Source organism: Arachis hypogaea, chromosome 20, assembly GCF_003086295.3.
Source record: "Arachis hypogaea cultivar Tifrunner chromosome 20, arahy.Tifrunner.gnm2.J5K5, whole genome shotgun sequence".
NCBI lineage: Eukaryota > Viridiplantae > Streptophyta > Magnoliopsida > Fabales > Fabaceae > Arachis > Arachis hypogaea.
The window spans coordinates 106328985-106349544 of NC_092055.1; the positions used below are offsets into that span (position 1 = coordinate 106328985).

Below are 20560 nucleotides of genomic sequence, written 5' to 3' on the forward strand. Positions count from 1 at the left end.
GATGAGAGATTAACAGTTGTTGGTTCTGACGAGTGATGTGATAGAGAGAGTAACTAAGACAAGGAGGTAAGAAAGGTATAAACGTTTGAAAAACTGCAAGGTCTTAACCACCGAGAGACACGCGAAACAGCATTCACACACCAGCTTGCGCGACACGCCACTATTAAGTGTGTGTTTGGATTACAGTTTACAAACTGGAGTTTGCATAAAACTGATTTTGCAAACTTGATTTTGATGAAAAGTAAGTTTGTGTTAATGTGATTTATGTTTGGCAATCTTTATATCAAAATGGATTATAGTAAAATAAATTTTGTTTGGATTATACTACTCAAAATCACTTTTAGATGAAAAATTACTAAAAGAGATATCAATTAAAATGATTTTTTATATTATTCTATTATTTTACTTTAGGTATTTTAATAGATCTTATTAATTTATTTTATAATAAGGTTAATATTTACTTACTAAATTAAAGTAACATATAAAAGTTGACAAAATATATTTTAATACATAAAAACACTAATAAATATTAAATTAAAAGATAAAATACTAATAAAATACATAAAAAATAATATCTTATACAAAATTAGTACATAAGAACATTATTATTTCTACTGCATGTGATTAATAATTTGATCCCTAATCGAGTCTCGAACATGGTCCATTTCTGCAGAAAAGCTAATGGTTAGAGTTTGATATGAACTTTCACCAACATAACTATTATCTTCTCCATCAAGAATGTTTGCATGTTCATATTGATTAAATTCAGTATCTGTTTCAGAATGTCTTCTAATAAAATTATGAATAGCCATTGTTGCACACACTATCTGCACTTGAGTTTCAATTTTGAACTTGGGCATGTGTCGCAAGATAGAAAATCTATTTTTCCACGCTCCAAAAGTTCTTTCTATTGTGCATCTTAAGCTTGAGTGATAATAATTAAATACTTCATTATGATTTGTAAATCCAGAAGAATGTCTAAAATCTGCAAGATGATAGCGCTCACATTTATATGGACCAATATATCCTTTCGGTGTTGGATAACTGGCATCTACCAAATAATATTTACCTAATGAGTAATAAAATTAGTTACATGATAACCAAGTAAATATAGCTTATTTGTAAGAAAATGATAAAAATTAACCTGAAGGAGGATGCGGAAAATTCATGGTAGGAGTTGTAATAGCATTATCAAATACACGAGCATCATGCACAGTGCCTTCCCATCCAGGTAAAGCAAAAATAAAGCACATCTCCCAATCACATATAACCATTATATTTTGTGTTGGATATCCTTTTTTTTTTCCAATAAATTTGGGTTGATCACTTGGTCTAACTACACATGGGATATGAGTACCATCAATTGTTCCTATAGCATTTTTAAAAATGGCCAATATCGTTGGTCATTTTTTATTTTGCTATGAACATTCTAAAACTTAGATCCGATGGCTTAATATATTTAATAGATAATCTCAAGTAAACAACCAATACCTCATGAAAATGTCTACTTAATGTCTCTCCAGAATGTTGAAACCTTTTTTGTATTATCCTATTACCCACTCCATGACTAACCGTATTTAAGAACATTGCAACCATTTTCTGAACTTCCATTTGTCTTGTACATTTTAATCCTTGTTCAACTAATTCATCACAAAATTGAAAAAAAATATGTTTTTCCATCCGAAACATTTTATAACAACGAATGCTATGGCCACATAAAATTTCTTGCACCCATAAATAACCTATTTGTTCACTAGTTCTGCATGGTTTTTTGCACAGATAATTAACTGTATATTGACCAATTAATCCTGAAATATTTTCAATTTCATCTATATCTTCTTCCATAATGGAAAGTAATTTTGATTCTTCATATTGTTCTTTTTCATACTCTTCAAACAAATACTCCATGTTCATTCTAAATTAATTAACAAAAATTAAGTCCTACATAAAAATATAAATAAATTCTTATCCATACCAAGTTAAGAAATAAATTATATATAATAAGAACAATAATTAAGTACCACAAATATTATATTATAAATGATAAATAAGCAACACATAAATTTTTCTATTGTCTTATCTTAGCATAACGAAAAATTCATGGACAAATTAAAATGGAGGACAATAATAACTTAATTAGTTTTGCATGAAAATTACAAAAAAATAATAATTTTGCATGAATGGTATTGGATTATATGCTGCATGTTTGAGCCAATCCAACAATCTTTGCTCATATCCTTTTAAGGATACAAACATTTCTCAAGCAGGTTTAAACATCATTAGTTGACAATAACGACTATGAAAATCGGGATCATTAGTGATCATTTCCATCTTTTGAATCTCATCCATTACTTCCCCAATAGATGCACCGGGTACTAGAAATGTGGACACAATAGTTGAGTGTGATTCAGACGCAGAAGCAATTTTATTTATTGCATCTGCAATTTGCTTTGAGGTAGGGACTTTAAAATTTTTCTTCTTTTTTGTTGTTTCACAAACTACATCTCTCCTTTTTTTCGTTCTCTTTTGACTATTATTTTTTTGAGAAGAGCTTAGATTTATTTGTTGAAATTCAGAACTAACTCCCACACTAGCACCTATACCTTCTTCACTATCTCTATCTCCAGAACCTTTTTCTATATCAACATTACCTTCTTCAAAGTATGGTCGATATCCATCACCATCTTCTTCTATGCCACTAGTTAACATCCCAGATGAGGGAGCCCAAGCAAATTTGCCATCGGCCATAATATCTTTAAATAATATTGTTAACTCGTCTTTAAAAGGAAGTCCTTTATTTCTGAATTTTTCGTACAAGGGATTTTCCTACATGTGTACAACTAATCAACACAAGACTTATTACCAAAATTAAAGTTAAACTTTTTGCTATAATAATAAGTTACTATGTACCAATTGTTTTCTGTCCTAAACCCATTTCTTTGCCAAAAAGCTTGTATCATGTTGACCATTCCTTCTTAAGATTGTTCTAGTTATTTTTTAATTGAATCTTATCATATTGTTTTCCAATTTTTTCATTAAATTGAGACAAAGCATCCTTCCAACCTTTCTTTGTAAGAGTGGTTCTTGCTGTTTAGCAACTTGATCTAAGCATGCTTGGATAAATTGTTTAGTAGTCTCCATGTCCCTTGCTTTTGTCTTTAGAGATTCATTGTTACTCATTATTCTATTAAAAAAATATAAATTATATATATATATTTAATCAAATGTGTTACTTTTTTTTAATTTCAAGTAATAACGTGAAAATGTTAATTTAATATTATTTTTATAAGATTTTTTTGGCATCCAATATTTATGATTTTATTAATACTTATGAATAATTTTTTATTTAGTTTGTCTTTTTTAATGGGATCAATTAATCTATATTATAAAAAAGAGTTACAATAAAACATAATATATGAGAATTATAATTATAAATTTTACATTGTCGAATAAAAAATAAAAAATTTCAGCCGAAACAAAAATAAAGTATAATAAAATATAAAAAGAGAACTCATGTAAATAAAAAACGATAAAAATTTTATGAAACCAACAATATATATCATATGAATAAAAGAAATATAATAAAAGATAAAAAAAATTCATATGAACTATATCAAATAAGAAAAATAAAATTGTTCATACTCTGACCCAATACTATAGCTTAGGTCCAAATAAACCAAAAGGCCCAATATAAAGATTGGCCTTCATTACCCACCGACCTCCTCAGAAGAGGTCGGATTCGACACAGACTCATTCCCAAAGAAGTCGGGTTTGATGGATAGCTGGCAGATAACGCTTATTCAAATAAGAAACTGTCCCTAAAATATCTCAACTCACTTCCAGGAGCCATATCTCAACTACCCTATGATAAAGGGACGATTATCCACCTTGAAAAGTGGAACTACTCCAACGGTGATTATTGAATCACCACTCTAAATACATTGACACCTCTCATGTATCTCTAAGTTCCAATACTCTCTAAAAACCCGCTTAACCCCTTGCTGACTTAGGCATCGGAGTGTTTTTGCAGGTACCACACCCCATTCTTTCACATACACAAATCGGACAACGGCTCTCAGACACGAACCAAGTTAGAGACCACCTCCTTTTGACGTTTGGGCTAATCCTTCGAGCCCAATCCACCTATCTCAGGTTACCTACGTAACATTGGCGCCGTTGCCGGGGACCTGGGAGATCGACCCATGATGGTGGACGACCTAAATGAGGATGGAAATACAGCATCCAATTTAGAACAAGAAAACCAAGACGCTGGTAACAACAATAAAGCCATTGTCACTATGCAAGGTGCAGCTAACCAACACAGAGAAGGCCCCTCAGGGGTAAAGGATCCAAAGGGAATCTCCTCTGAGGTGCACGAACTAGGAAAAGAAGGACAGTCCCACACGACCGACCTCATGGGATTGCTTCGTGGCCACCAAGGACGACTGGAGCAGCTAGAACAAGAAGTAGAACGATAACGAGAAACGGAAAGGAACCCGAGGAGAGAGGTCGAGCGACGAAAAGAGCTTGAAGAAAAGCTTTTGAGATTATAATCTAATCTCCGAGGTAGGAGTTCTCGAAGTGACCGGGAAGATTGATGTGTGGAAAACGATCCAACACAAAACTCACCGGCAAGTGTACCGGGTCGCATCAAGTAATAATAACTCACATGAGTGAGGTCGATAACACAGGGATTGAAGGATTGAGCAATTTTAGTTTAGTGGTTGATTTTGTCAAGTGAATCAAGTATTGGTTGAGTGGTTTGTATTTGGCAGAAACTAAATTGCATAAATTGAAAAGGGAGAGGGAAGAATTGCAGTAAATTAAAGAGAACAAGAAGTAAAAGTGCTGAATCTTAAAGTGCAAGTAATGTAAATTGCAGAAACTTAGATTGCAAGAAATATAAATGACTGAATCTTAAAGTGCAAGAAATGTAAATTGATTGAATTATAAAAGGGATTGGGAGCTGGGATTGCAGAATTTAAACAAGCAGAAGCAGATTACAACAAACAGAAGAACTAAAGATGAATTGAATTGCAATAGATTTCAAACAGAAAAGTAAAAAATGCTTGAGGAATGAAAACAGAAAAAAACTGATGCTTAATTTGCAGCAATTAAAAGGATGTTGAAGATCTCAGGAGTGGAAGAGACTAGAAAACAAGTCTAGATCTCAAATCCTTCCTTGATCTAACAAGAACAATTGTAAAATGAAAATATAAAAGTAAATTGCAGAAGAAAAAGAAGTATGGAAGCAGTAAACAGAATTGAAATTTAAGTTCTAGAATTATGCAGAAAGTAAACAAGATCAAGGTGAGATTGAAACAGAAGTTCTTCAATTCTCCACCCAAGATCCAAGATAAGAAGTAAAGAATGCTCAAGCAAGAACAAGGAAGAAGAGAGATCAATTCTCCTTCCCAATTCTCTAAGATCCAAATTCAAAGTAAAAGCTCACAATTACAAAAATGGAAATCAAAAGAAAGCCAAAAGTGAAAGTAAAAAAAAAGCTAGATGTAAAAAGTTCTTTTCTAAATCAAACTAACACCTATTTATACACTTCCTAATTTGGATCTAAGAATTTAGGTGGGCTTTAAAATTTGGTGAAGAAATGAATTAAATTGATTTTTTAGTGAATTTTGGCCCAAATGCACCTTCCAGGGGAAAGCTCAGTTCAAATACCAAACTGAGCCCCCAATGTTGCCTTGCTTGCTTGATTTGGTGCGCGTTCCAGCCCCTTGGTCATGTTGCATGACACTAGAGCTCAGTTGGAATTTTGAACTGAGCTCTATGTCTTGGCCGTGTCATGGTGCGCACAAGACTTGCTCCTTGGTGCTTCTTGTTGCGTGTCACAGCCCCTTGGTGAGCATTTTGTTGCGCCAAAGTGTGGGGGATGAGGGGGAAGTAGTGCTCAGTTGGGAAAACCAACTGAGCTCCCTATGTGTAGCGCTTTGCTTGAGACCTCACTCTCCCAAGTTCGAATCCTGGTGGAAGCAAGGGAAGCTTATTTTTCTAGGAAGAATGGATGCTCCCTCCTTGTCTTTCATGGAGCTTCTTGGTTCGAACCTTGGGAGAGCCATCTTGGCTCATTTTCTTTGCATTAAAAGTGGCGCTCCGCCCTTGTGTTCCCAAGAGTTCCCAGGTTCGAAACTTGGCCCAAGCATCTTGTGTTATTTTCCTTGCAAGCTTGGTAGTGTGTGGTTCCATGTTCGAACCTTGGAGGAGGCAATTTGGCTAATTCTTCTTGATTTTCTTTGCAAAGAGCGCTCCTTGCTTGCCTTTGGTCATTGGTTCGAAACTTGGTGGCTTCCTCCCTTGGAATTTCATCTTGAATTAATTTTGAGAAGTCCCCGATAAAGCTCACTTAGTGAACTGAGCTTCATGTTGTTTCCTTGCTTTCTTTAGTGCTCAGTTGACTAATTGAACTGAGCTTGGTGCTTTGTTCTTTCCCATTTTTCCTTGTGAAGCTCAATTTGCTTTCTCAACTTAGCTTTCACTTTTCTTTGATTTTTGCCACGCTTTTTCTTTCCTTTGGACACGCTCTTAAGCCACGCTTTTCTTATTTTCTTCTTTCTTCACCTACAAGTAATCAAATCAACCAATCAAAGTATCACAAATTTCACAAGGTTTATAAATCAATTAATTATCAATTAAATTTAGCTTAAACCTCATGATTTTGTATCAATTAAAGGGTGGTTGATTGATTCAGAGAAACCATGCAATTCCACTCCAAATTACTTACTTATAATGCAAGAAAGTGCATAAAACCTAGTAAAAACAAAGAAAAAGACTAGTAAAACTAGGCTAAGATGACTTGTCATCACAACACCAAACTTAAAACTTGCTTGTCCCCAAGCAAGAAAATAATTATGCTCAAAGATTCTTTCAATTAGAATGGATTGAAGAATAACTTGTACTGTCCTGTGAGTGAAGTGATTAAGTGACAGTGGGGTGAACTCTAAATTATATGCTCATACAAGGGCTTCAGTGCTTACTGGTCCCTACATCTTAGAAGTCTTAGGTCTTAGGACTTTCATCCAAATGGTATCATGGAGATCTCTTTATATGTAATCACCTTGAAGCAGCTTATGATTTCTATATCTTGGCCTTGACTCTAAGTGTCATGTCTCAAAGCGGCTCTTTAGATAAGCTTTCAATCAATACTCCTAAACCAGTTGGTTTTAAGGTATTAGGTGTTAAAGCACCCCTAAGGATTTACTTGCTCAAGCCCCTCTCTTTGACACATTCGACCACAAGCATTTACTAGGATAACAACTCTTTGAGTTTTTGTTTCTTTCTTCTTTCCTGCCTAGTAATTGATGCTCAGAGCCTTGGGCCATGTTCTTTTGTTTTTGTATTTTCTTTATTTTCTCTTGTTTGTTTCTTCTTGGATCAATAAATGTTTGAGAATCTCCACAATACTTCTTTGAACTCTATGTCCTGCCTATGAGCTCCCATGCAAGTTTTCATAAGCATGCAACCTCAATGCATAATTGTACAACTAGAACCACCACTTCTCCTAATCTTTTGGTTGCCTCAAAATTGTTTAATTCCTCAATCCTTATTTTTAAAGAACTTTCATGTGGTGCATTTTTGAGATATTGAGTGCAAACAAGTTTGGAGATTATAGGGTTGTGAATGATCAAGCATCTTAATTATTGAATTACAGAGAAACTATACTAGACAAGAAGACAGATAGGGGTATAATATCACTTTCAATCATAGCAATGATGCAAAATAATCACTTAACAATACAACCTTTTGAAGTTTGCTTGCTTTACTCCTCATCATCATCATTGCTGGTTTTTACATTCCTTTTTCCTTTTTTTGGTTGACGATGCTTAATTCTTCCAAAAGCTTGTATGATACTCTGCAATGATATTGAAAGTTGCTTGTTCCCAAGCACTTGAAAAATGGTTAGTATGCATGAGTTATTTGTGGGCTTTTGAACTTACTTTGGTGTGGAAACACCAAACTTAGTACCTTGCCAATGGTTCTCATGCATCAGACTGACCATATGTAGAACTTCTTTTTCTTTACCAAAGATAATAAAACTAAAGATTAGGAAACAGCAGAATAGTTAACTAGTTTATCTAAATGTTTGAAGCTAGCATTGTGCCGAAGGTGAGAATATGTTTTATGATGAAATTTTGGTGGAACACCAAACTTAGAATACTTCATTCTCCCTTATATTGTTTTGGTGTGCAACACCAAACTTAGCTTCTTGTAGTATAGATAAAACTAATTGACCTTTTTATTAAAATAGCTATGAAAAGATAACTTCCTCAGGTTGGGTTGCCTCCCAACAAGCGCTTCTTTATTGTCACTAGCTTGACATCCTCCATCCTCTGATCATGGAAGTTGAGGCTTCTATTTCCTTTGATTTTCTCCTCTTACTGTGGGATTTCTTTTCTCCATTTCTTCTTGAGGAACTTCTCTGTGGTACTTTTTTTTGATGATTGCTTCTTTTCCCGTAGCCCTCTTCTCACTTACCTCTATGATTGCTTTCCCTTTCTCACACCTGGCAACTTTCTCATTGTCTTTCAGGTTGTCTTCAGTGGCTCTGGGGGAAGTATTTGCCCTTTCCTCACCCATTTCTGCAAGGTGCTTAGCCAGTTGTGCCATTTGCCTCTCAATTCTTCTGATTGAGGTTTTCTGGTTCTGTGTTATCTCATCTTGGTGCTTCATCATTCTCTCTATTAAAATCTCCAAGTTGGTGATCCTCTGAGAGTCTTGTGAGATTGGTTAGTTGTGAGGTGTCTGAGGTTGGAAGGGTGAGTGTTGTGGTGGTGGTGTGTAGTGGTTGATGTTGGTATGGTGGTATTTTTGCTGGTTTGGGAAATTGGGGTTGTTGTAGTTGAAGTCCCTTGGTCCTTGATTTTGGTGCTCACTCCTCCTCCAGTTGTAATGAGTCCTCCAGGGTGGGTTGTACACATCACCTTGGAACTTGTGTTGGAACATGCTTGAGGTACTACTTGGAGAGTGTGATTGCTCATGATTTTGTTGCCCACAGTTAATTGCTCCAAAACCTTTTTCAGATTGATTCCAACCATGGGGATTTTGAGGTAGGTTATGTGCATTTGCCACAGCAGTTCGCAGCTCATCGATTTTTCTGTCCATCAGTTCTAGTTGTTGCTGAAGCTGTTGATGTATCTGCTTGCTTTGGGCCATGATTGCACTGACACCTTCAATTTCCACCACTCCCTTCTCTTGTGTGAATGATTGCACTTCTACTTTTAGCGTATCAATTTCCTGGGGTTGTTTCAGCTTGGCTAGGAATTCACTCATTAGATCCTCCCATCCGATTATGTTTCCTTGTGGGAAGGCTTCAAGCCATTGAGCAACATCGTTCATGGTAATGAGCGGATGCTTCAATTTATGTGTTGCATTGTTATCTGGGGTGAGGACACTACTCCCACAATAGCTAGGATTCGTTGACGTCTCTTTCATGATCTGCACAGTCACAAACAGTCTAAATGAAGATTGAATATACTCATACTAAAATATGGTCAGAGGGTTAGTTGACACAATATGTCAAACAGTTAATAGACTTGAAAGATCAATAGGAGAAAATTGCTTCTCTCGTATATTCAATCAAGAAACAGCATAGGATTCACACAGAGCCAGAAAAACCAGAAGAACTCCACTCTATTGCTAAAGTGGTGTTTTAGTTAGCTTAAGCAAAAATTCAAACAGTTAGTGGGTTAATCAAGAGTTAAAGAAATAGAAAAAAATGCTTGATCTAGATCTCCACTTCACTTAATCATTGTCAATCTAATTCAATCCCCGGCAACGGTGCCAAAAACTTGATGTGTGGAAAACGATCCAACACAAAACTCACCGACAAGTGTACCGGGTCGCATCAAGTAATAATAACTCACATGAGTAAGGTCGATCCCACAGGGATTGAAGGATTGAGCAATTTTATTTTAGTGGTTGATTTAGTCAAGCGAATCAAGTATTGGTTGAGTGGTTTGTATTTGGCAGAAACTAAATTGCATAAATTGAAAAGGGAGAGGGAAGAATTGCAGTAAATTAAAGAGAACAAGAAGTAAAAGTGCTGAATCTTAAAGTGCAAGTAATGTAAATTGCAGAAACTTAGATTGCAAGAAATATAAATGACTGAATCTTAAAGTGCAAGAAATGTAAATTGATTGAATTATAAAAGGTATTGAGAGCTGGGATTGCAGAATTTAAACAAGCAGAAGCAGATTGCAACAAACAGAAGAACTAAAGATGAATTGAATTGCAATAGATTTCAAACAAAAAAGTAAAAATGCTTGAGGAACGAAAACAGAAAAAAACTGATGCTTAATTTGCAGCAATTAAAAGGATGTTGAAGATCTCAGGAGTGGAAGAGACTAGAAAACAAGTCTAGATCTCAAATCCTTCCTTGATCTAACAAGAACAATTGCAAAATGAAAATATAAAAGTAAATTGCAGAAGAAAAGAAGTATGGAAGCAGTAAACAGAATTGAAATTTAAGTTCTAGAATTATGCAGAAAGTAAACAAGATCAAGGTGAGATTGAAACAGAAGTTCTTCAATTCTCCACCTAAGATCCAAGACAAGAAGTAAAGAATGCTCAAGCAAGAACAAGGAAGAAGAGAGATCAATTCTCCTTCCCAATTCTCTAAGATCCAGATTCAAAGTAAAAGCTCAAAATTACAAAAATGGAAATCAAAAGAAAGCCAAAAGTGAAAGTAAAAAAAATGCTAGATGTAAAAAGTTCTTTCCTAAATCAAAATAACACCTATTTATACACTTCCTAATTTGGATCTAAGAATTTGGGTGGGCTTTAAAATTTGGTGAAGAAATGAATTAAATTGAATTTTTAGTGAATTTTGGCCCAAATGCACCTTCCAGGGGAAAGCTCAGTTCAAATACCAAACTGAGCCCCCAATGTTGCCTTGCTTGCTTGATTTGGTGCGCGTTCCAGCCCCTTGGTCATGTTGCATGACACTAGAGCTCAGTTGGAATTTTGAACTGAGCTCTATGTCTTGGCTGTGTCATGGTGCGCACAAGACTTGCTCCTTGGTGCTTCTTGTTGCGTGTCACAGCCCCTTGGTGAGCATTTTGTTGCGCCAAAGTGTGGGGGATGAGGGGGAAGTAGTGCTCAGTTGGGAAAACCAACTGAGCTCCCTATGTGTAGCACTTTGCTTGGGACCTCACTCTCCCAAGTTCGAATCCTGGTGGAAGCAAGGGAAGCTTATTTTTCTTGGAAGAGTGGATGCTCCCTCCTTGCCTTTCATGGAGCTTCTTGGTTCGAACCTTGGGAGAGCCATCTTGGCTCATTTTCTTTGCATTAAAAATGGCGCTCCTCCCTTGTGTTCCCAAGAGTTCCCAGGTTCAAAACTTGGCCCAAGCATCTTGTGTTATTTTCCTTGCAAGCTTGGTAGTGTGTGGTTCCATGTTCGAACCTTGGAGGAGGCAATTTGGCTAATTCTTCTTGATTTTCTTTGCAAAGAGCGCTCCTTGCTTGCCTTTGGTCATTGGTTCAAAACTTGGTGGCTTCCTCCCTTGGAACTTCATCTTGAATTAATTTTGAGAAGTCCCCGATAAAGCTCACTTAGTGAACTGAGCTTCATGTTGTTTCTTTGCTTTCTTTAGTGCTCAGTTGACTAATTGAACTGAGCTTGGTGCTTTGTTCTTTCCCATTTTTCCTTGTGAAGCTCAGTTTGCTTTCTCAACTTAGCTTTCACTTTTCTTTGGTTTTTGCCACGCTTTTTCTTTCCTTTGGACACGCTCCTTAAGCCACGCTTTTCTTATTTTCTTCTTTCATCACCTACAAGTAATCAAATCAACCAATCAAAGTATCACAAATTTCACAAGGTTTATAAATCAATTAATTATCAATTAAATTTAGCTTAAACATCATAATTTTGTATCAATTAAAGGGTGGTTGATTGATTCAAAGAAACCATGCAATTCCACTCCAAATTACTTACTTATAATGCAAGAAAGTGCACAAAACCTAATAAAAACAAAGAAAAAGACTAGTAAAACTAGGCTAAGATGACTTGTCATCAAAGATTCTCCCTTGGGTGAAGAAGACCCATTCAGTGAGGACATAATGAGGGCAAAAGTTTCAAGGAACTTCTAAAGCCCCTACATGGACTTGTACGACGGGACCACCAATCCAAAGCATCACCTGAGCAATTTCAAAAATCGGATGTACCTAGCCGACACCTCTGATGCTACTCGCTGCAAAGCCTTTCCAACAACTCTGATAAAAGCAGCGATAAAGTGGTTCGATAGCCTCCTCCCAAGGTTAGTCACCAGTTTCGACGACCTCTCACATAAGTTCCTTATGCAATTTTCAATCCAGAAGGATAAAGTAAAGCACACACCAAGTCTCCTAGGAGTAAAATAGGAGATCGGAGAACCTTTGAGGGACTACATGGAAAGGTTCAACAAGGCGTGCCTAGAAATTCAAGATCTGCCTACAGAAGTAGTAATTATGGGCCTAGTAAATGGACTCCGAGAAGGTCCCTTCTCTCAGTCCATCTCAAAAAGGCATCCGACTTTTTTGAGTGATGTACAAGAAAGAGTTGAGAAGTACATCAACATGGAAGAGAACGCCAGACTGCGGGAACCAAGCTGGCAACCTGGGCAACGTCACCCGACAAGAGAGAAGGAGAGAGAGCCCAAGAAAAAAGAAGAAGTCGGGACCGAAAGGTCCAAAAGATACCACTCCTACACTCCTCTACAAGTTTCCCTAGTCGACATCTATAGGGAAATTTGTCATACTGAAAGGCTACCTTCCCCTAGGCCCATCAAGAACAAGAAAGGGGGAAGTCGTAGCGAATATTGTGAGTACCATAAGCTGTATGGTCACTCAACAAATGAGTGTTACGACCTGAAAAATGTGATCTAAAAGCTGGCCAGAGAAGGTCGGCTTGACAGATATCTCATGGAAAGGTCGGATCATCATGGTAAGAGAAAGCAAGATGAGGAGGATCGAAGAGATCCACCTCCACAGACCCCAGAAAGGCACATATATATGATCTCAGGGGGGTTCGCTGGAGGAGGTCTCACAAAATCATCTCGCAAAAGGCACCTAAAAGAAGTCTACCAGGTCGGAAACGAATTACCCGACCTCCCAACCATCTTTTTCACCAAAGAAGATGGGCAAGGCATTGTTCCCGGGCATGATGACCCGGTGGTGATTACCATGATTCTCGCCAATGCCCATCTACACAGAACCCTGGTGGATCAAGGGAGCTCAGCAGACATCCTGTTCAAACCAGCATTTGATAAGCTGGGGTTGGATGAAAAGGAGTTAAGAGCATACCCTGATACCCTATATGGGCTTGGGGATCACCCATAAAATCACTAGGATTCATACCCCTACATACAACCTTTGGAAAGGGGATAAAATCTAAGACTTTAAGCATCGACTTTATAGTCGTTGATGTGGGCTCAGCCTATAATGCTTTAATAGGCAGAACCACCCTAAATCGGCTTGGAGCAATGGTATCTACCCTCCACCTTTGCATGAAGTTCCCAATACCAGAGGGAATTGCAACCATCAAGGGAGATAAAAAACTGGCAAGAAAGTGTTACAACGAAAGCCTAAACCTGAGAGGAAAAGGCAAGGACGTTCACACCATTGAGCTCGGGGGGAGGGGGGTTTAAGCTAAAGAAGATTTACGACCACAGCCCAGGAGAAAGGCTAAAGAGGTACTGATGAGCGGATAATTTATACGCTTTTTGGCATTATTTTTAGGTAGTTTTTAGTAGGATCTAGCTAATTTCTAGTATATTTTTATTAGTTTTCAAGAAAAATTCACATTTCTAGACTTTACTATGAGTTTGTGTATTTTTCTGTGATTTCAGGTATTTTCTGGCTGAAATTGAGGGACCTGAGCAAAAATCTGATTCAGAGGCTGAAAAAGGACTGCAAATGCTGTTGGATTCTGACATCCCTGCACTCGAAATGGATTTTCTGGAGCTACGAAACCCCAATTGGCGCGATCTAAATTGTGTTGGAAAGTAGACATCCTAGGCTTTCTAGAAATATATAATAGTCTATACTTTGCCCGAGTTTTGATAACGCAAACTGGCATTTGAATGCCCACTTTCTACCCTATTCTGGCGTTAAACGCCAGAACTGGCATATAAGCTTGAGTTAAATGCCCAAACTGGCACCAAAGCTGGCGTTTAACTCCAAGAAGAGTCTCTACACGTGAAAGCTTCAATGCTCAGCCCAAGCACACACCAAGTGGGCCCTGAAAGTGGATTTCTGCACTATCTGCACTTAGTTGCTCATTTTCTGTAAACCCTAGTGACTAGTTTAGTATAAAAACTAATTTTAGTGATTTATTTTCTGTAAACCCCAGTGCACTTGCTGGTTAGTTACACGGAATTGTGAAGAAGTCCTGAGATCACGTTTTCCCACACCAAGTTTTTGGCACTATAGCCAGGGAACGAATAATCACGATTTCCTGTACCAAGTTTTTGGCACTGTTGCCGGGGATTGTTTGAGTTTGGACAATTGACGGTTCATCTTGTTGCTCAGATTAGGTAATTTATTTTATTTTTAAGCTTTTTATTTTTGAAAAAAAATATTTCAAAATTTTTTTATATAATAATATAGTTTTCGAAAAATAAATTATTCTATGTCTTCAGAATTTTTAAGAATGAATTCTAGAGTTTCATGATGATTTGTTAAAATCTGGCTGGCTGTGAAGCCATGTCTAATCTTTTGGACCGAGGTTTCAACTTATCATCACAAGAGCTTGTTGATTTCTATCAATCTTGCTGTTGAATGTAATGACATGCTAAAGCTTGGCTGGCCATTGGCCATGTCTAGTGTTTTGAACCGGAGCTTTCACTGAAAGCTTGGCTGGCTAGTAAGCCATATCTAGTTCCTGGACCAGAGTTTTAGGCTAACATTACATGATTCCTGGAATTCTCATTAAAAATTATTGAATTCCTTATTTTCTCTTTTTCCAATTAATTTTCAAAAAAAAATACAAAAAATTTTTATAAAATCATAGAAACCAAAAAATTTTGTGTTTCATCTTTGAGTAGAGTGTCAAATTTTAAGTTTAGTGTCAATTGCATATTTTTAATTTTCATTAAAATTTTCGAAAACTCATGCATGTGTTCTTCATAATCTTCAAGTTGTTCTTGATGATTTTCCTTATTTGATCTTTGCATTTTCTTGTTTTGTGTCTTTTTTTGTTTTTCATATGCATTTTCAATTTGTTAGTGTCTAAACATTGAAAATTTCTAAGTTTGGTGTCTTACATGTGTTTCTTTTCTTAAAAATTTTCAAAAATATGTTCTTGATGTTCATCTTGACATTCAAAGTGTTCTTGCATATTTTTCTTGTTTTGATTCATAATTTTCATATTTTGAGTCATTTTGTTGTTTTTCTCTTTCTTCACTGAAAATTCAAAAATCAAAAAAATATCTTTCCCTTATTCTTCTCATAAATTTTGAATATTTGAGTTGACTTAGTCAAAAATTTTTAAAAACTTAGTTGTTTCTTATGAGTCAAGTCAAATTTTCAATTTAAAAATCCTATCTTTTCAAAACCTTTTCAAAAATCACATCTTTTTCATTTTTCTTTCATTTTTTTTGAAATTTTAAAAATTGATTTTCAAAATCTTTTTCTTATTTTTATCTCATATTTTCCAAAATCTTTACTAACAATTAATGTGATTGATTCAAAATTTTAAGTTATTACTTGCCTATTAAGAAAGGTTCAATTTTTAATTTTAGAATCATATCTTTTTGTTTCTTGTTAGTCAAGTAATCAACTTTAATTTCAAAAATCAAATCTTTTTAAATTTCTTTTTCAAATCTTTTTTAAAATAAATTTCAATCATATCTTTTTCAAAACTTAATTTCAAAATCTTTTCTAACTTCTTATCTTTTCAAAATTGATTTTCAAATCTTTTTCAATTAACTACTTAACTTTTTGTTTGATTTTAAAAATTCTTATCTTTTTGTAAAACTGTCTAACTACTTTCCTCTCTCTGATTTTCAAAAATCACTAACCACTTTCTCAAAAATCTTTTTAATTAAATAATTTAATTAGTTTTCAAATTTTATTTTGTTTCTCTTTTTAATTTTCGAATTATTACTGATTTTTTTAAATAAAAACAAAAATATTTTTCTTCTCTTTTTAATTATTTTCGAAAACCCTCCCTCTCAACTCTCTCTATTTATTTATTTATCTACTAACACTTCTCTTCTACTCATAATTCGAACCCCCTCTTCTTCTCTGTGTTCGAATTTTTCTCTTCTCATTCTTCTATTCTTCTCTTCTTCTACTCACATAAAGGAATCTCTATACTGTGACATAGAGGATTCCATATTTTCTTTGTTCTATTCTCTTTCATATGAGTAGGAACAAGGATAAAGGCATTCTTGTTGAAGCTGACCCTGAACCTGAAAGGACTCTTAAGAGGAAACTAAGAGAAGCCAAAGCACAATACTCTGAAGAGGACCTAACTGAAATTTTTGAAACAGAGAAAACAGCTATGGCCGAACCCAACAACAACAATGCAAGGAAGGTGCTTGGTGATTTCACTACAGCAACTTCCAATTTCTGTGGAAGAAGCATCTGAATTCGTGCAATTGGAACAAACAACTTTGAGCTTAAGCTTCAATTAGTTTCTCTAATGCAGCAGAATTGCAAGTTTTATGGACTTCCATTGGAAGATCCTCATCAGTTCTTAGCTGAATTCTTACAAATCTGTGACACTGTCAAGACCAATGGAGTTGATCCCGAGGTCTACAGGCTTATGCTTTTCCCTTTTGCTGTAAGAGACAGAGCTAGAACATGGTTGGATTCACAACCTAAGGAAAGCCTAAACTCTTGGGAAAAGCTGGTCAGTGCTTTCCTGGCCAAATTCTTTCCACCTCAAAAGATGAGCAAGCTTAGAGTGGAAATCCAAACCTTCAGACAGAAGGAAGGTGAATCCCTCTATGAAGCTTGGGAAAGATATAAGCAATTGATCAAAAGGTGTCCTACTGACATGCTTCCAGAATGGAGCATCATATGTATATTCTATGATGGTCTGTCTGAGTTGTCAAAAATGTCATTGGACCATTCTGCAGGAGGATCTCTTCATCTAAAAATCCCTACAGAAGCTCAGGAACTTATTGAAATGGTTGCAAATAACCAGTTCATGTACACCTCTGAGAGGAGTCCTATGAACAATGGGACGCCTCAGAAGAAGGGAGTTCTTGAAATTGATACTCTGAATGCCATATTGGCTCAGAATAAAATATTGACTCAGCAAGTCAATATGATTTCTCAGAGTCTGAATGGATTGCAAGCTGCATCCAACAGTACTAAGAAGCATCTTCTGAAGAAGAAGCTTATGATCCTGAGAACCCTGCAATGGCAGAGGTGAATTACATGGGAGAATCCTATGGAAACACCTATAATCCTTCATGGAGAAATCATCCAAATTTCTCATGGAAGGACCAACAGAAGCCTCAACAAGGCTTCAATAATAATGGTGGATGAAATAGGTTTAGCAATAGCAAGTCTTTTCTATCATCTTCTCAGCAACAGACAGAAAATTCTGAACAGAGCCATTCTGGCCTGGCAACCATAGTCTCTGATCTATCCAAGACCACACTAAATTTCATGAATGAAACAAGGTCCTCCATTAGAAATTTAGAGGCACAGGTGGGTCAGCTGAGTAAGAAGATTACTGAAACTCCTCCCAGTACTCTCCTAAGCAATACAGAAGAAAATCCCAAGAGAGAGTGCAAGGCCATAACCATGACCAACATGGCCGAACATGGAGAGAGTGAGGAGGACGTGAGTCCCAGTGAGAAAAGCCTCATGGGACGTCCTCTGGACAGAAAGGAGTTTCCCTTTGAGGAACCAAAGGAATCTGAGGCTCATACAGAGACCATAGAGATTCCATTGAACTTCCTTATGCCATTCATGAGCTCTGATGAATATTCTTCCTCTGAAGAGGATGAAGACATCACTGAAGAGCAAGTTGCTAAATATCTAGGAGCAATCATGAAGCTGAATGCCAAGTTATTTGGTACTGAGACTTGGGAGGATGAACCCCCTCTTGTTCACCAATGAACTGAATGTATTAATGAGGCAGACATTACCTCAGAAGAAACTGGATCCCGGAAAATTCTTCATACCTTGTACCATAGGCACCATGACCTTTGAGAAGGCTCTATGTGACCTGGGGTCAGGGATAAACCTCATGCCACTCCCTGTAATGAAGAAACTGGGAATCTTTGAGGTACAAGCTGTAAGAATCTCACTAGAGATGGCAGACAAATCAATGAAACAGGCTTATGGACTAGTAGAGGACGTGCTAGTGAAGGTTGAAGGCCTTTACACCCCTGCTGATTTCATAATCCTAGACACTGGGAAGGATGAGGATGAATCCATCATCCTTGGCAGACCCTTCCTAGCCACAGCAAAAGCTGTGATTGATGTTGACAGAGGAGAGTTTGTCCTTAAGTTGAATGAGGACTACCTTGTATTCAAGACTCAAAGTTCTCCTTCTGTAACCATGGAAAGGAAGCATGAAAAGCTTCTCTCAATATAAAGTCAAACAAAACTCCCACATTCAAACTCTAAGTTTGTTGTTGGGAGGCCACAACCAAACTCTAAGTTTGGTGTTGAGAGGCTACAACCAAACTCTAAGTTTGGTATTGAGAGGCCCCAACCCTGCTCTGATTATCTGTGAGGCTCCATGAGAGCTCACTGTCAAGCTATTGACATTAAAGAAGCACTTATTGGGAGGCAACTCAATGTTATTTAATTATATCTATTTATTTTCCATTGTTATTTTATGTTTTCTTTAGGTTGATGATCATGTGAAGTCACAAAAACAACTGAAAAATAAAAAATAGAATAAAAAACAGCATTAAAAATATCTCACCCTGGAGGAAGAGCTTACTGGCGTTTAAACGCCAGAAATGGGCACCAGACCGGCATTTAACGCCAGAAATAGGCACCAGACTGGCATTTAATGCCAGAACAGGGCACCAAGTTGGCGTTAAACACCAAAAAAGAGAGAAAAGCTGGCGTTAAACGCCAGAAACAAGTAGCAATCTGGCGTTTAACGCCAGAATTGCACTCTAAGGGCGTCTTGCACGCCTAAATGGAGCAGGGATGTTAAAGTCCTTGACCCCTCAGGATCTGTGGACCCTACAGGATCCCCACCTACCCCACCTCTTCTTCTCTCCTCTTCACACCTTTCAATAACACTCTTCCCCAAATACCCTTCACCTATCAAATCTTACCCTCTTCCCCAAATACCCTTCACCAATCACCTCATTCACTTTTTCCCAAAACACCACCTACCTTCAAATTCAAAACTCTTTATCACTCCTTCAATTTCACACATCATAAACACGTTATACCCCCTTGGCCGAACTCACCCTCACCCTCCATCTCCTTCATTTTCTTCTTCTTCTCCTTCATTCTTTTTTCTTTGCTCGAGAACGAGCAAACACTTTAAGTTTAGGGTGGTAAAAGCATTGCTTTTTGTTTTTTATAACCATTTATGGCACCTAAGGCCGGAGAAATCTCTAGAAAGAGGAAAGGGAAGGCAAAAGCTTCCACCTCCGAGTCATAGGAGATGGAGAGATTCATCTCAAAGGTCCATCAAGACCACCTCTATGAAGTTGTGGCCAAGAAGAAGGTGATCCCTGAGGTCCCTTTCAAGCTCAAAAGGAGTGAGTATCCAGAGATCCGACATGAGATTAGAAGAAGAGGATGGGAAGTTTTCTTCAATCCTATTCAACAAGTCGGAATCTTAATGGTTCAAGAGTTCTATGCAAATGCATGGATCACTAGGAACCATGATCAAAGTATGAACCCGAATCCAAAAAATTGGCTTACAATGGTTCGGGGGAAATACTTAGATTTCAGTCCGGAAAATGTAAGGTTGGCATTTAACTTGCCAATGATGCAAGAAAATGCATGCCCCTACACTAGAAGGGTCAACTTTGATAAAAGGTTCGACCAAGTCCTCATGGACATATGTGTGGAAGGAGTTCAATGGAAAAGTGACTCAAGAGGCAAACCAGTTCAATTGAGAAGACTGGACCTTAAGCCTGTAGCTAGAGGATGGTTGGAGTTCATTCAACGCTCTATCATTCCTACTAGCAACCGATCCGAAGTAACTATGGATCGGGCCATCATGATCCATAGTATCACGATTGGGAAGGAAGTGGAAGTTCATGAGATTATACCTCAAGAACTCTACATGGTGGCTGACAAGTCCTCCACTTTGGTAAGGTTAGCCTTTTCTCACCTCATTTGTCACCTCTGCAATTCAGCTGGGATTGTCATAGAGGGAGACATCCTCATTGAAGAGAACAAGCCCATCACTAAAAAGAGGATGGAGCAAACAAGAGAGCCCACTCATGGACCTCAACAAGAGCATGAGAAAATTCCTTATCATAAAATTCCTGAGATGCCTCAAGGGATGCACTTTCCTCCACAAAATTACTGGAAGCAAATTAACACCTCCCTAGGAGAATTAAGTTCCAACATGGGACAACTAAGGGTGGAACACCAAGAGCATTCCATCTTCCTTCATGAGATTAGAGAA

The 20560-nt window shown here is 37.0% G+C and overlaps 1 non-coding gene across 1 annotated transcript; it reads right to left on the minus strand.

Annotated features, from left to right (window-relative positions):
- Nucleotides 1-16885: 16885 nt before the first annotated feature.
- On the minus strand, nt 16886-16993 carry LOC112787061 (small nucleolar RNA R71). The gene has a single exon (XR_003194497.1). It is a non-coding gene; the product is annotated as a small nucleolar RNA R71 (small nucleolar RNA).
- Nucleotides 16994-20560: the final 3567 nt, after the last annotated feature.